The 12,382-nt window shown below is 33.7% G+C and overlaps 1 long non-coding RNA gene across 1 annotated transcript; it reads left to right on the forward strand.

Moving 5' to 3' along the window:
- Positions 1-1,377: 1,377 nt before the first annotated feature.
- Positions 1,378-9,794, forward strand: LOC144560089 (uncharacterized). Its single transcript, XR_013513317.1, has 3 exons — positions 1,378-1,614; positions 8,808-9,053; positions 9,476-9,794. It is a non-coding gene; the product is annotated as an uncharacterized LOC144560089 (long non-coding RNA).
- The last annotated feature ends 2,588 nt before the right edge of the window (positions 9,795-12,382 follow it).

A 12,382-nucleotide genomic window follows, 5' to 3' on the forward strand; every position in this document is an offset into this window, starting at 1 on the left:
TAATTCTGAACGGAATTAGTATGCGAGCCGACTCGTTAACAGCTCGATCTAGTTTCGAGCAAGCTCTTAGAGAACGAGTCAGGTGTAGGTCATGATTAAACCATGAGCTACGATTTTTTTTTGCCACCCTTACCTGAGGGGATAGTCTTCCAGTATACCAATGGTTTTAGAAAAGATAAGTAATATTTCTGAACTTTTCAATTAAGGGATAAGATACATTTTGTAAAATATGATAAATTTGTATTTTTAAAGGATAAGTATTATATATGAATTTTGAAGGGATAAGTAGGTAGGTTTTGTGAGGGCATATATATAAATTGAACTGTGTAACTAACACAGGTAAGAAACTATGATTGTCTCATTAAAAAAGAAAACTACAATTGAACAAGGCCCAGTGAGAAACTATATTACGTATTACTCTTTTCTACTGGGCCTGACAGGGCCTATAATTAACAGTGCTTTACATAAATTGAAATCCTGATGGTTCATAAAAGGAATTAATTCCTCAGGCCCAGTGAAAAAGAGTATTGTCTCAGAAAAAAGGCCCATGAGAGCATGAGACTTTCTGCAAACTAAAAGCCCATGAGACTGTTCAATGTTAGGCGTCTTCGTCTCAAATTTGTTTGCTGGACAAATATTTAAAACTTTTGCACTATTTATTCATATCAAGTAGCAATATGAGTTTAATCCGGACCGTCTGATCAGAATTCAGATCAATCTAATTCAAGATAGAATTTACAAAATCTCTTTCATATCCGTGCAGATTCTGATCAGACGTTCCAAAATTAATCAAACACAAAGTTACTTGAGGAGAGTTCAAATACCTCCATTTCTTGTGTCTCCATAATGCCTTCATTTTTAAAAACGTTAATAAATCAAAATTTAAATCATAAATGTCAAAATAAAATGTTAGATGTGATCTATATTATTTCCTCTATGTACTCATAAAATAAATATCACATTTCAATTTTGTTTCTATGTGATTCAATCATTTGAAGTACATTTTTACAAGCTGTTGCCTGTTGATAAAAACTAAAATAAAGTTAAAATGTCAGAAATTTTTACACGTGCATAGATAAAATGATAGAACATATTCAATGGTTTTAATTTGACATTTAAATTTTAAATTTTAAGTTATTAAAGTTCTTAAAAATGAAAGCACGATGAATACACAAAAAATGGAGACATTTAAACCCTCCTCAAGTTACTTTTGGGGATCAGAATTGCATCGGTGGTAGGTCATGTAAACAAGTCTCGATCCTCAAGTCCGGATCCTGTGAGGAACCTCAAATTTTGAAATTTTGAGTTTGTATCCGCACAATTCGATCAGAATCCAAACCAATCATGTTCAAAGAAAATGTACGTGGCTCCTTAATATTCCTGCTGAAATAGATCTGATGGTCGAGATCTAAACTCAAACTTTGAGTTACTTTAGAGGATTTGAATTCTCAGTAAACCAACAAAACATATCTCACAGCAAGTTGGACGGTGACAGCAATCCCAGTAAGAGAGACATTTTTGTTGTCTTGACCGGAATTTTGTAATTATTCCTTTTGTGTAAGAAAAGTTTATCAAGTTAGAGCTACTGTTCTGTATCGGGACAAATCAAGTCAAGTCAATTCAGACTTGAAGGCAGAGACAGGGAGGGGGGAGACTTGGACTTGCACACATATTAAAGCTGATGTGCACACATATTGAAGCAGCGAATATGGATCTTAAAGCGGATCGGAAAGATATGGAACCGATCAGACTCAAAGTTACTTTTGGGGATCAGATGTTCTGAAATTGAGTTTGATGCCCCATCGAAACGAAATTGGTCCCTCTGATCAGATGTTCTGAAATCAAACTCAAAGTTACTTTCGGGGATCCGAATTGCATTGGTTGTAAGTCCTGTAAATATGTTTGTATTCTCTGAGGTAACTCAATTATTTTAGTTTGAATTTGGATGGTCCGATTAAAATCCGGATCAATTTTGTTCAAGATAGAATGCACATGATTACTTTAATATGCGTGCCAATAGCAAATCGGACGGTCTAGATATAAACTCAAACTTTGAGTTACTTTAGATGATATGAATTCCCAATAAACCAACTAAAAATACTTCACAGCAAGTTGAACGTAGAGTGGAAAAAACGTGCCGTGCCGTGACCAAGTGAACAGTGACTCGTGCCGTGCCGTGCTGTGACCAAGTGAATAGTGACTTGTGCTATGTCGTGACCAAAATGTCAAGGGGTGATCACGGCATGCAAGTCACGCCGTGACTATTCACGTGCCGTGTCCAAACGTAACTGGTCACGTTTCTCACGTTTAACTATTTATTCATAATTTAAATTAGTTTTTTCAAGATTCACCATTTGATTAAGACCTAATGGTTCTAATTATACGTGACTCGCATGATTACATGCTGTACTGTGCCGTGACCAAAATATCAGGGGGTGGTCACGGTACGCGACAAGCGAGTCATGGCACGAAACAGTAACACGTGCCGTGCTATTCCGTGATGGAGCCGGCTCTGCTGTGCCATTTTTCCCACACTAGTTGAACGGTGACATCAACCCAAGTAAGAGAGACATTTGCATTGTACCTTGACCGGAATTCTGTACCGGCACAAATGAAGTCAATTCAATTCAGACTTGAATATGTTGTCAAAATGTGTCAATATATATAAAATGTTGTAATTACAAATCTCCTCTCGTTTTATTTTGCATTTCCGAACAAATGGTGAATAGTACGCAATTATCAAATATATATCATCTGAGGTAACACAAAGTTTTAGTTTAGATATGGACAGTCCGATTTGCTTTGGCACAAATATTTATGTGGTTATTGTTTCGAAACAAAATTCTTGCTAAACTTGTATTGCGTAAAAAGAAATGGCAAGGTGATACCCTATGTCACTTTTGTCATACCGAGGACGAATCCTCCCTACACCTTTTCTTTACATGTCCTTACTTATCTCAAATCTGGTTTTGGATGGGTCAATTCGAACAATACTACTATAATTGGACTTCTTTGGATGATATTCAACAATTGGCCCTGTCTTTACCTCTCCCTCATAGGGAAGCCATGATCATGGTTGTTAGTGCTGTTTGTTGGACTATATGGTGCGTTTGAAACTCTATTTGTTTTGATAACAAAAGTGTGCCATCTATTAGACAACTAATTGTACTAATTTGCTCTTTATTGGAATATTGGTCAGGGGCTAAAAGGAGAAAGGTGCAGATTGCTATTTGGACTCCTGAGGATTTGGACATGGTGCCACTTCAAAGCCTATCCCCTTTGCCGCTGAGTTCCCTGTACCGGCCCATTGCTGACACCACTCCAATGGTGTCGCTGTTGATTACTAACTAGCACTTGTGCATTGATTGTTTCATGAGAGATCACTTGCCGAATTTTTTATTAATATCCAAATTTAATATTAAATTTCAAAAAATACCCGCATCAGCACCCTTTTTCGAAATCTATCCTTTCCGGAAATTTTTTTTCCAGAAACCGGCTAAATCCGGAAAATTTTTTTCCGGAAATGGTATCTGTTTCCGGAAATTTTTTTTCCGGTTTCCGAATCCGGAAATTTTTTTTCCGGAAATAGACGGAATTTCCGGAAATGCATTGAATTAGTTTATAAATCCGCAGAGTGTCGTCGCTTTCACAGCACCCGCTCTCTCACAGTAAGTTTTAATTTATTTATAATTTAAATTTAATTAATTTATAATTTAAATTGAATTAATTTATAATTTATAATTTAATTTATGTATATTTTAAATTTAATTAATTTATAATTTAAATTTCATTTATTTATAATTTAAATTTAATTTATTCGTAATTTAAATTTATTTTATTTATAATTTAAATTTAGAAGTATTTAATTTGTAATTATTTAAATATGTAACTATTTAATTTGAAATTATTTAAATTTTGAATATTGTCATATTAATTGAAAAAAATAAAAAATGGTGCAGAATAATTTTAAAAGTTTTATTAATTCTAAAATAATTTTATTAATTCTGAAATAATTTTGATTAATTCTGAAATGATTTAGAATTGTTTTAGGAACTTTTTGCTTTTCGGATTCCTTACGGAGGTCTGACAGTCAGATCGACTGGTTTTCGATTGAGGTAATTTTATTTTCTTTATGTTATTTTTAATTTAATTTAATTTATAATTAATTACTTCATTCCAAAATATTTTTTTATTTTTTATAATATTGTCCAGAAAATTTAGAATTGTTTACAACCTTCCAAAATGGTTTATAATAATTTAAAAAATTCCAATATAGTTTAGAATGTTGCCCTATTAATTTATGAAATTCCAAAATAGTGTAGAATAATTATTGAAAATTGTCTAGAATATTTTTACCAATGGCAACACAATTTTTAATTACTTATATGTTGTTATTTTTGAAATTGCCAGACCAATCGAAACTAAAAATGACAACTATTTGTGCGAAAATTTATATTGGAGGGGAAATCCAATATAATGATGACGGGGTCTATTACAGTACCCGAGCTAAATACTCATTACCGCTAACCGTGAACCACAATTTTGATTATCTTCAGAATGAGATTTATAAATTTGTTGGGTACAATGCTAGTCAAGCAAATCTGGAAATTCAAGCCAGGTTTAATATGTCCACCGATGGACAACGTGACTATCAATTAGTACCGGTAATGGACCAACAATCATTCGAAATGATTTTAGGAATTGTGTCGTCTTTTTCACAAAGGTTCCAGATTATGGAGTTATATGTAGAATTGGAACCGAACTGTACCAGTCAGATTCCTGAACCTCGATCCCGACCCAGTACCAGTCGGAATCCTGTGGAACCCGACCCAATACCAGTTAGATCCCAACCTAGCACCGGTCGGTACTCTATGGATGTAAGAATGAGACCCGGACCCAGTATCGGTAGCAACTCTGTGGATCAACCAGTTATATCCCGACCCAGTAGCAGTCAGAATCATGTGGATCAAGACCCAATACCAGTTAGATCCCGACCTAGTACCGGTCGGTACTCTGTGGATATACCAATGAGATCCCGACCCAATTCCAGTGCGGTCCGCAGACAAGTACGCGATTATTCGTATGTACCTGTGGATGCAATTGATTCTGATAGTTTGGCGAGTGTAGATGAGATGCTCTCCGGTGAGTCGTCGGGTTCCGATGATGATATCGGACAGCCCAACCAGTCACAACCACAGTCCCGTCAATCACAGTACCCGATTACTGGTTGGGAAAATATGACACATCCGGTTGACAGTTTCAATGACATATCCGGTTTTCGGCCTACGGATGTCGATTTTTTCGGCAGCTCAAAAAAAACATTCGATAATCCATTGGCTAAAGGTGTATTTTATGAGTCGAAAACGGCTCTAAAGATAGCAATCAATGAGTTTCATCTTGAAAATAATTGTGAGTGCAGGGTTATTAGGAGCGAACCTAGACGTTACAAGGTGGGGTGCAGAGATGCTTTTTGTAAATTTAAGGTGTCCGCAAAGCAGAACGGTCTTTCAGAATCTTGGATTATTACCAAACAAGCACTTCCCCATACGTGCACAGTATCGGCAACACGTACTGATCATTGTCAGCTTACAGCAGAGATGGTTGCCCTTGCGATTGATAAGACCATTAGAAGGGACGTGTGCTCTTCTATAAATCATATTCGAGATATCGTCATGATGAAATATGATAAGGTAACCCCCAAGTACAACAAATTATGGAGAGGCCGTGAGCTTGCTATTGCAAATCTATTTGGGAGTTGGGAGAACTCGTACAACTTGCTTATTCCACTATTGGAAGCCATCAAGAGAAACAATCCAGGAACTAAGTATTGTGTGATCTCGAAACCGATTGAGAAAGAAACTGATAGGCACTTCCACAGAGCGGCATGGACATTTGGAGCGTGTATTGCAGCGATACCGTTCCTCAGACCAGTGATTAGTATCGATGCATGTTTCATGTCGGGACAGTACCAAGGTAGGCTGCTAATGGCATGTATGTACGATGCTGAAAACCAATTGCTTCCAGTGGCTTTTGGAATTGTGGAGAAAGAAAGCGCTGACAACTGGGGTTTTTTTATGAGATGGTTAAGGTTGGAAGTAATTGGAGATAATCGATTTTTTTGTGTCATATCGGATAGACATTTGGGAATTAAAGCCATGTTTCAGGATCCAAATCTCGGATGGGATGAGTCTACCGATCAATGTGTGCATCGGTATTGCTCCCAACATGTTGCCGAAAATCTCTACAAGCACGTGGGCCGTAAGAGAGAGGTTAGCGACAGGTTCATACCTGTCATCTCTCTGAATGGAAGATGAAAAGTGTGCGTCTCCGGACGCCACCGCTTGACAAGTCCATGAATGAGGGCCGCATCGAGGGTGATATCGGGCAATGTCGCGAGCTGATATAAGCCCATTCGAATTAAAAATGGTGCGTACCTCTCATTATACTCGCATTTGTGCCGATAATGTCTCACGGTTAAAATCTCTTTACTCTAAAATAAGGAAAAAATTAATTACAATATTTATTTGATTACTTACAGAGTTATAAAAAATGAAATAAGTAAATTTTTACCTCCTTAGACGCCTCAGATATCCTGTGATTACCGTGAACTATCCACAACAGGGGGCTAAATCTATGCTTAAGTACTGGGTCTGTCATACTACAAAATTCGAACAATATTGTAAATCACCTTAAATTTTTTCAAATTATTCTACATCATTTTGTTATTTTCTAAATTATTCTACACTATTTTGGTATTTTTCTAAATTATTGTACATCATTTTGGTATTTTCTAAATTAATCGGACAATATTCTTAACTATTAAAATGAACTAATTAATTATATTTTAAATTAAAATTAAAAAAATTCAAATATAAAAACCTGAATCGCAGATCCGATTGATCAGACAATCAGAGCTCCGAAAGGGACCCGAAAGGAAAAGAGATTCTTAAAAAAATTTTAAATTAATCGAGCAATTTTCTATATTACTAAGATAATTTTCTACACCATTTGGTATTTTCTAAATTATTCTAAACTATTTTGGTATTTTTTAAATTATTCTACACCATTTCGGTAATTACTAACCAATTCTAGACTATTTCGGTATTTTCTAAATTATTCTACACCATTTGGTATTTTCTAAATTATTCTACACCATTTAGAAATTTTCTAAATTATTCTACACTATTTTGGTATTTTTCTAAATTATTGTACATCATTTTGGTATTTTCTAAATTAATCAGACAATATTCTAAACCATTAAAATGAACTCATTAATTATATTTTAAATTAAAATTAAAAAAATACAAATGTAAAAACCTGAATCGCAGATCCGATCGATCAGACAATCAGAGCTCCGAAAGGGACCCAAAAGGAAAAGAGATTCCTAAAAAAAATTTAAATTAATCGAACAATTTTCTATATTACTAAGGTAATTTTCTACACCATTTGGTATTTTCTAAATTATTCTAGACTATTTTGGTATTTTTTAAATTATTCTACACCATTTCGGTAATTTCTAAACAATTATAGACTATTTCGGTATTTTCTAAATTATTCTACACTATTTTGGTATTTTCTAAATTATTCTACACTATTTTGTTATTTTTCTAAATTATTCTACACCATTTCGGTATTTTTCTAAATTATTCTACACCATTTTGGTATTTTTTAAATTATTCTACACCATTTCGGTAATTTCTAAACAATTCTAGACTATTTCGGTATTTTCTAAATTATTCTAAACCATTTTGGTATTTTCTAAATTATTCTAGACTATTTTGGTATTTTTTACATTATTCTACACCATTTCGGTAATTTCTAAATAATTCTAGACTATTTCGGTATTTTCTAAATTATTCTAAACCATTTTGGTATTTTCTAAATTATTCTAGACCATTCGGTATTTCCTAAATTATTTGGACATTATTTTAAACCATTTAAAATTAAATAAATTAAATTAGAAAAAAAATTACCTTAAAAAACGCTGAAGAGGAGCTGATGGGGACGGGGACGGGGACGGGGACGGGCATACATTGGGGGGGCATTTGTAGGCTGTGTTGTTTCCGGAAAATTTTTTTCCGGAAAGGGTAGATTTCGAAAAACGTTACTGATCCGGTTATTTTTTTAAATTTAATATTAAATTTGGATATTAATAAAAAATTCGGGATCACTTGCACATGCCACAATTGCTTAGTAGTTCTTTTATTTGCTTGCTTGTCATAAATATGGAGGGTTTTCCATGACATTCTATTGATTGGCTCACTTGTTAGAGCCTTTTAGTTATTTTTGTTTGTTGGGTACATTTGTGAATTGCCTGAGGATAGTTTGCACGTGCTCCTGTCGCACGTCTTTATGTCAGTTCTTCTTGTAAGACTTTCTTTTCTATTAATGGATGGGCAATTCTGCCTTTTTTCAAAAAAAATTTGCTTTGGCACAAATATTGAGGAGTTTGTACGGTTTGGATCTATACTAAAATATTCTGTTACTACAGAGAATGTGGACTCCAAAATCACCACCTGATAACACCATACAATACAAAGGCACGAATCAGAAGAAGAAATATGCCCATTGGATGGCGTTATGGTCCCACTGGTTAGTGGTTGGTTAAGATGCTAACGGGAACGGTTTGGTGGGCCATAATCAATATGGGCCGTACGACCTGCCTTTGGTATGGGCCCTCTTTGACAGTTCAAGTAAGAGTTAGACATTTGTGTTCTACTTTAACCGGAATTTTGTAAGTATTCCTTTCGTGTAGGAAAAGTTAATCAAGTTAGAGTATTATTGTGTACCGAGACAAATAAATACAGACTTGGGAAAGCAGAGGCAGGGAGGTAGTTGACTTGAGAGTTGATTTGCACGAGTCTTGTTATAATTTTTGCTATAAAATGATGAACATGAAAGAAATCAAGCGACACTACAACTGGGGAGCAAAATGAGGAGTGTATTAGTGATTCTCTATTTGCTATTCAGCGCTATGGTCATGCAACCTGCTTCTGCTGGAATCTCCTACTCGGCCTTTAATTCAAGTAGTGTTCCCAATCGCACTCCTCGAGGTAAATGCTCTCTCGTTCTGAGTGACTTGATAATAATGTACAACCATATTATAGATTATAATAGTGTATTCTTACTTAAAAAAAGTAAAAAATTAGATTAATAATCTATCGTTTTTAAGAAAGGATAAAACAAGTAACAGGAAACAATAATTTATTTATTTATTTATTATTATTATTACAAAATTAGTACCTTTTCATTTTATTTGAATTAACATTTATCTTAATCACAATAGTTTCATATACAAACATTTATTTGAATTAACATTTATCTTTTGCGATGAGTTAAGAGAAAAACCGACTTTGATAATCTCAAGAGTAAAGTATATATAACCGTTGCTTTATTCCTTTGTACATGAAAACATCAACCAAGATGTTTAATATGACTCCATATTCTTATGTTCTCTACTTTTGCACAAATTCAGACCCACCTACTGGAGGATCTCGCCCATCTACTGGACGTATCTATGGAGCCAACAAGAGATGCTGCAATGAGAGATGTTGTGGTAATGGGTGCACCTGCTAGCGATGTGTCAAATAATGATGGATATATATTTTGGAAACCAATAGCAACATAATTAAGTACCTTTTACATATTGTATCCATTTTATTCTGGCCTTGTATGAATAATTTAATGCAGTAATTATAGATGATTCGGCAGTAGTTTTACTATAAATTATTTGGATATATTGTGTTTCAAGCATTCAATGAATGTATTAAAATCCTTTTATTTAACTAAAGTAAATTTCAATTTTGTGAATTGTGATGAGCGATATCAAATACTGTCCCAGGACATTTGATCAATAGAGTCAATAAATTTATTCCTGACGATGGAAAAATTAGTGAAGCTGCTTTCAAATGCTGTCTATTTAAATTTTCAAACAACACCACTAAATCCGATTTTTTTAAAAATACCCAAAAAATAAATAAATTATTAAAAATAACCAGTTTTTTTGAAGAATTTTAAAAATGCCATTGGCGGTCCGGAATTTTTATTTCGAACCGCTAAATTTCCTGGCGGTCCAAGATATATATATATATATATATATATTTTTTTTACCGAACCGCCAATATTTCTGGCAGTCCGAGATTTTTTTTTTTTTTTTAAAGCTGCACTGCAAATTTTTTTAGGCACCTCAACTTTGCACCTCTGATTAACATAGCAAACCACCTTCAAAAATCTTGAAAATTGACCGACATGCAGTCTGGACATGGTAGAACATGACTGTGAAGTTTCATACAAAATCTCCCAACAGGTCGTGAGATATCGACTCTCAAAAATTTTCCGAATTGCTGAATATTTCATTATGAGTCCAAATTTGCACATCTGGTTAACATAGCAAAACACCTCCAAAAATTGTGAAAATTTACCGACATGCAGTCTGGATATGGTAGAACAGGACTGTGAAGTTTCATACAAAATCTCCGAATAGGTCGTGAGATATCGGCTCTCAAAAATTGTCCGAATTGCTGAATATTTCATTCTGAGTCCAAATTTGCACATCTGGTTAACATAGCAAAACACCTCAAAAAATCGTGAAAATTTGCACATCTGAGTCCAAATTGCTGAATATTTAATTAGATGAACTTTATTTTGTGAACAATTTTCATTTTGAGGTCTGTCCGAAATGTGTGCAGATAGATGAATTCAAGGCTCATTGTAAGAAATAGTATGTTGGTCAGTTCGTTATGAATTTAGTTCATGTTGTATTCGGAGATTATGTTGATCCGTTTGTTTGAAATTTAAATTAGTTTGAATTGTTAAGTGAGAAGTTTCTGTGAACTTTATTTGTACCTCTCGTAAACATAATAAAACATATCCAAATATTATTGTCAAAGCTTGTCGTATTATTGTTACCTCTTTTATTGTGTTCTTTATTTGTTATTTTTAAAACTTGTTGTATTGTTGTTTTTTATTTTATTGTGTTCTTAATTTATAACGTAGCTCAACCCAAAGCATAATAAAAAATAACGAAACTAAACTACACTAAAACGAAAAATATAAAACTAAACCCAAAACACAATAAAACATAACGAAACTACACTATAAATAGCTAAACTAAACTAAAACTATAAATATAATAAAACATAACATAAAAAGACATAATAAAATATAATAAAACATAACATAGCTAACAGGGTGGGACTACCATCGTTGGGTACTGACCATGACCGGCTGGCACGCCTTCTGTGACAAGCATGGACGTCCAGTTCTTCCCCCGGTATGTCATTTTTTATTTTATGTAAAGTCTTTCAAAATTTTCTCCTTCCGTAAATTAAGTTAGTTAAATTTTATTAGTATCCTTGCAGGGTCCTGCCTACATGCCGCCACCGCCTAAGTGCAGCTTAAAAAAAAAAAAAAAATCTTGGACCGCCAAAAATATTGGCGGTTCGGTAAAAAAAAAAAAAAAAATCTCGGACCACCAGGAAATTTGGCGGTTCAAAATAAAAATTTCGGACTGCCAGAAATATTGGTGGTTTGGGCATTTTTAAATTCTTCAAAAAAACTGGTTATTTTTAATAATTTTTTTTTTTTTTGGTATTTTTAAACAAAATGGGCCACTAAATTTATAAGAGAAGAGAAGAGACAAGAAGCTGCCTTCGTCCAGCTCCTCGTTTTCGTTTGCCACTCCCAATCCATTTATGTCTCCTTTTATAGATTTCTCAGTACTCACAATTTATCTCTGTTTACTAAAATCTCCAACTCCTTTTTATGTACCATCAATTACGTAGATGTCAGATTTAATTATATATTTTCATTAATATTTTTGTTGATTAATATTAGTTTTGAAGTCCAAATAGCCGATCAAAATAGTTAGATGTTTAATCTATATTAAAATGTGCTTGAAGACCAAATTTTATATTTTTTTCAAATTTTTTTATTATTTATTAAGATGGTTTGAAAATTGCTGTTTTTTAATGGTGCAAAATTTTAATAAAAACAGCGATTTTCAAACTATTTATAATAAACAAATTTCAAAAAATGTAAAATTTGGTCTCCAAGCACATTTTAATATAGATTAATTAAACATCTAATGGTTTGAATCGACTATTTGGACTTCGAAACTAGAGATATGAGCGCGAATTAAAACAACCCGTTTAATTCGCGACGTAGCGTAGCCTTACTCTCTCTCTCTCTCTCTCTTTCTCTCTCTCTCTCTATATATATATAAAATAGAACTAGGGTGCTCTTAAGCTCACCAAAGTTTTGGTAAGTTTAACTCTAAAACTCATCAAATCGATTTCAAATGACGAATCCGAACCGTTGAAACCCGCCTACCTTACGTGTGGTGCATCTACATGTGAAATTTTTAAACATTCGAATTAATTTA

Source organism: Carex rostrata, chromosome 10 (genome assembly GCF_964058835.1).
Source record: "Carex rostrata chromosome 10, lpCarRost1.2, whole genome shotgun sequence".
NCBI lineage: Eukaryota > Viridiplantae > Streptophyta > Magnoliopsida > Poales > Cyperaceae > Carex > Carex rostrata.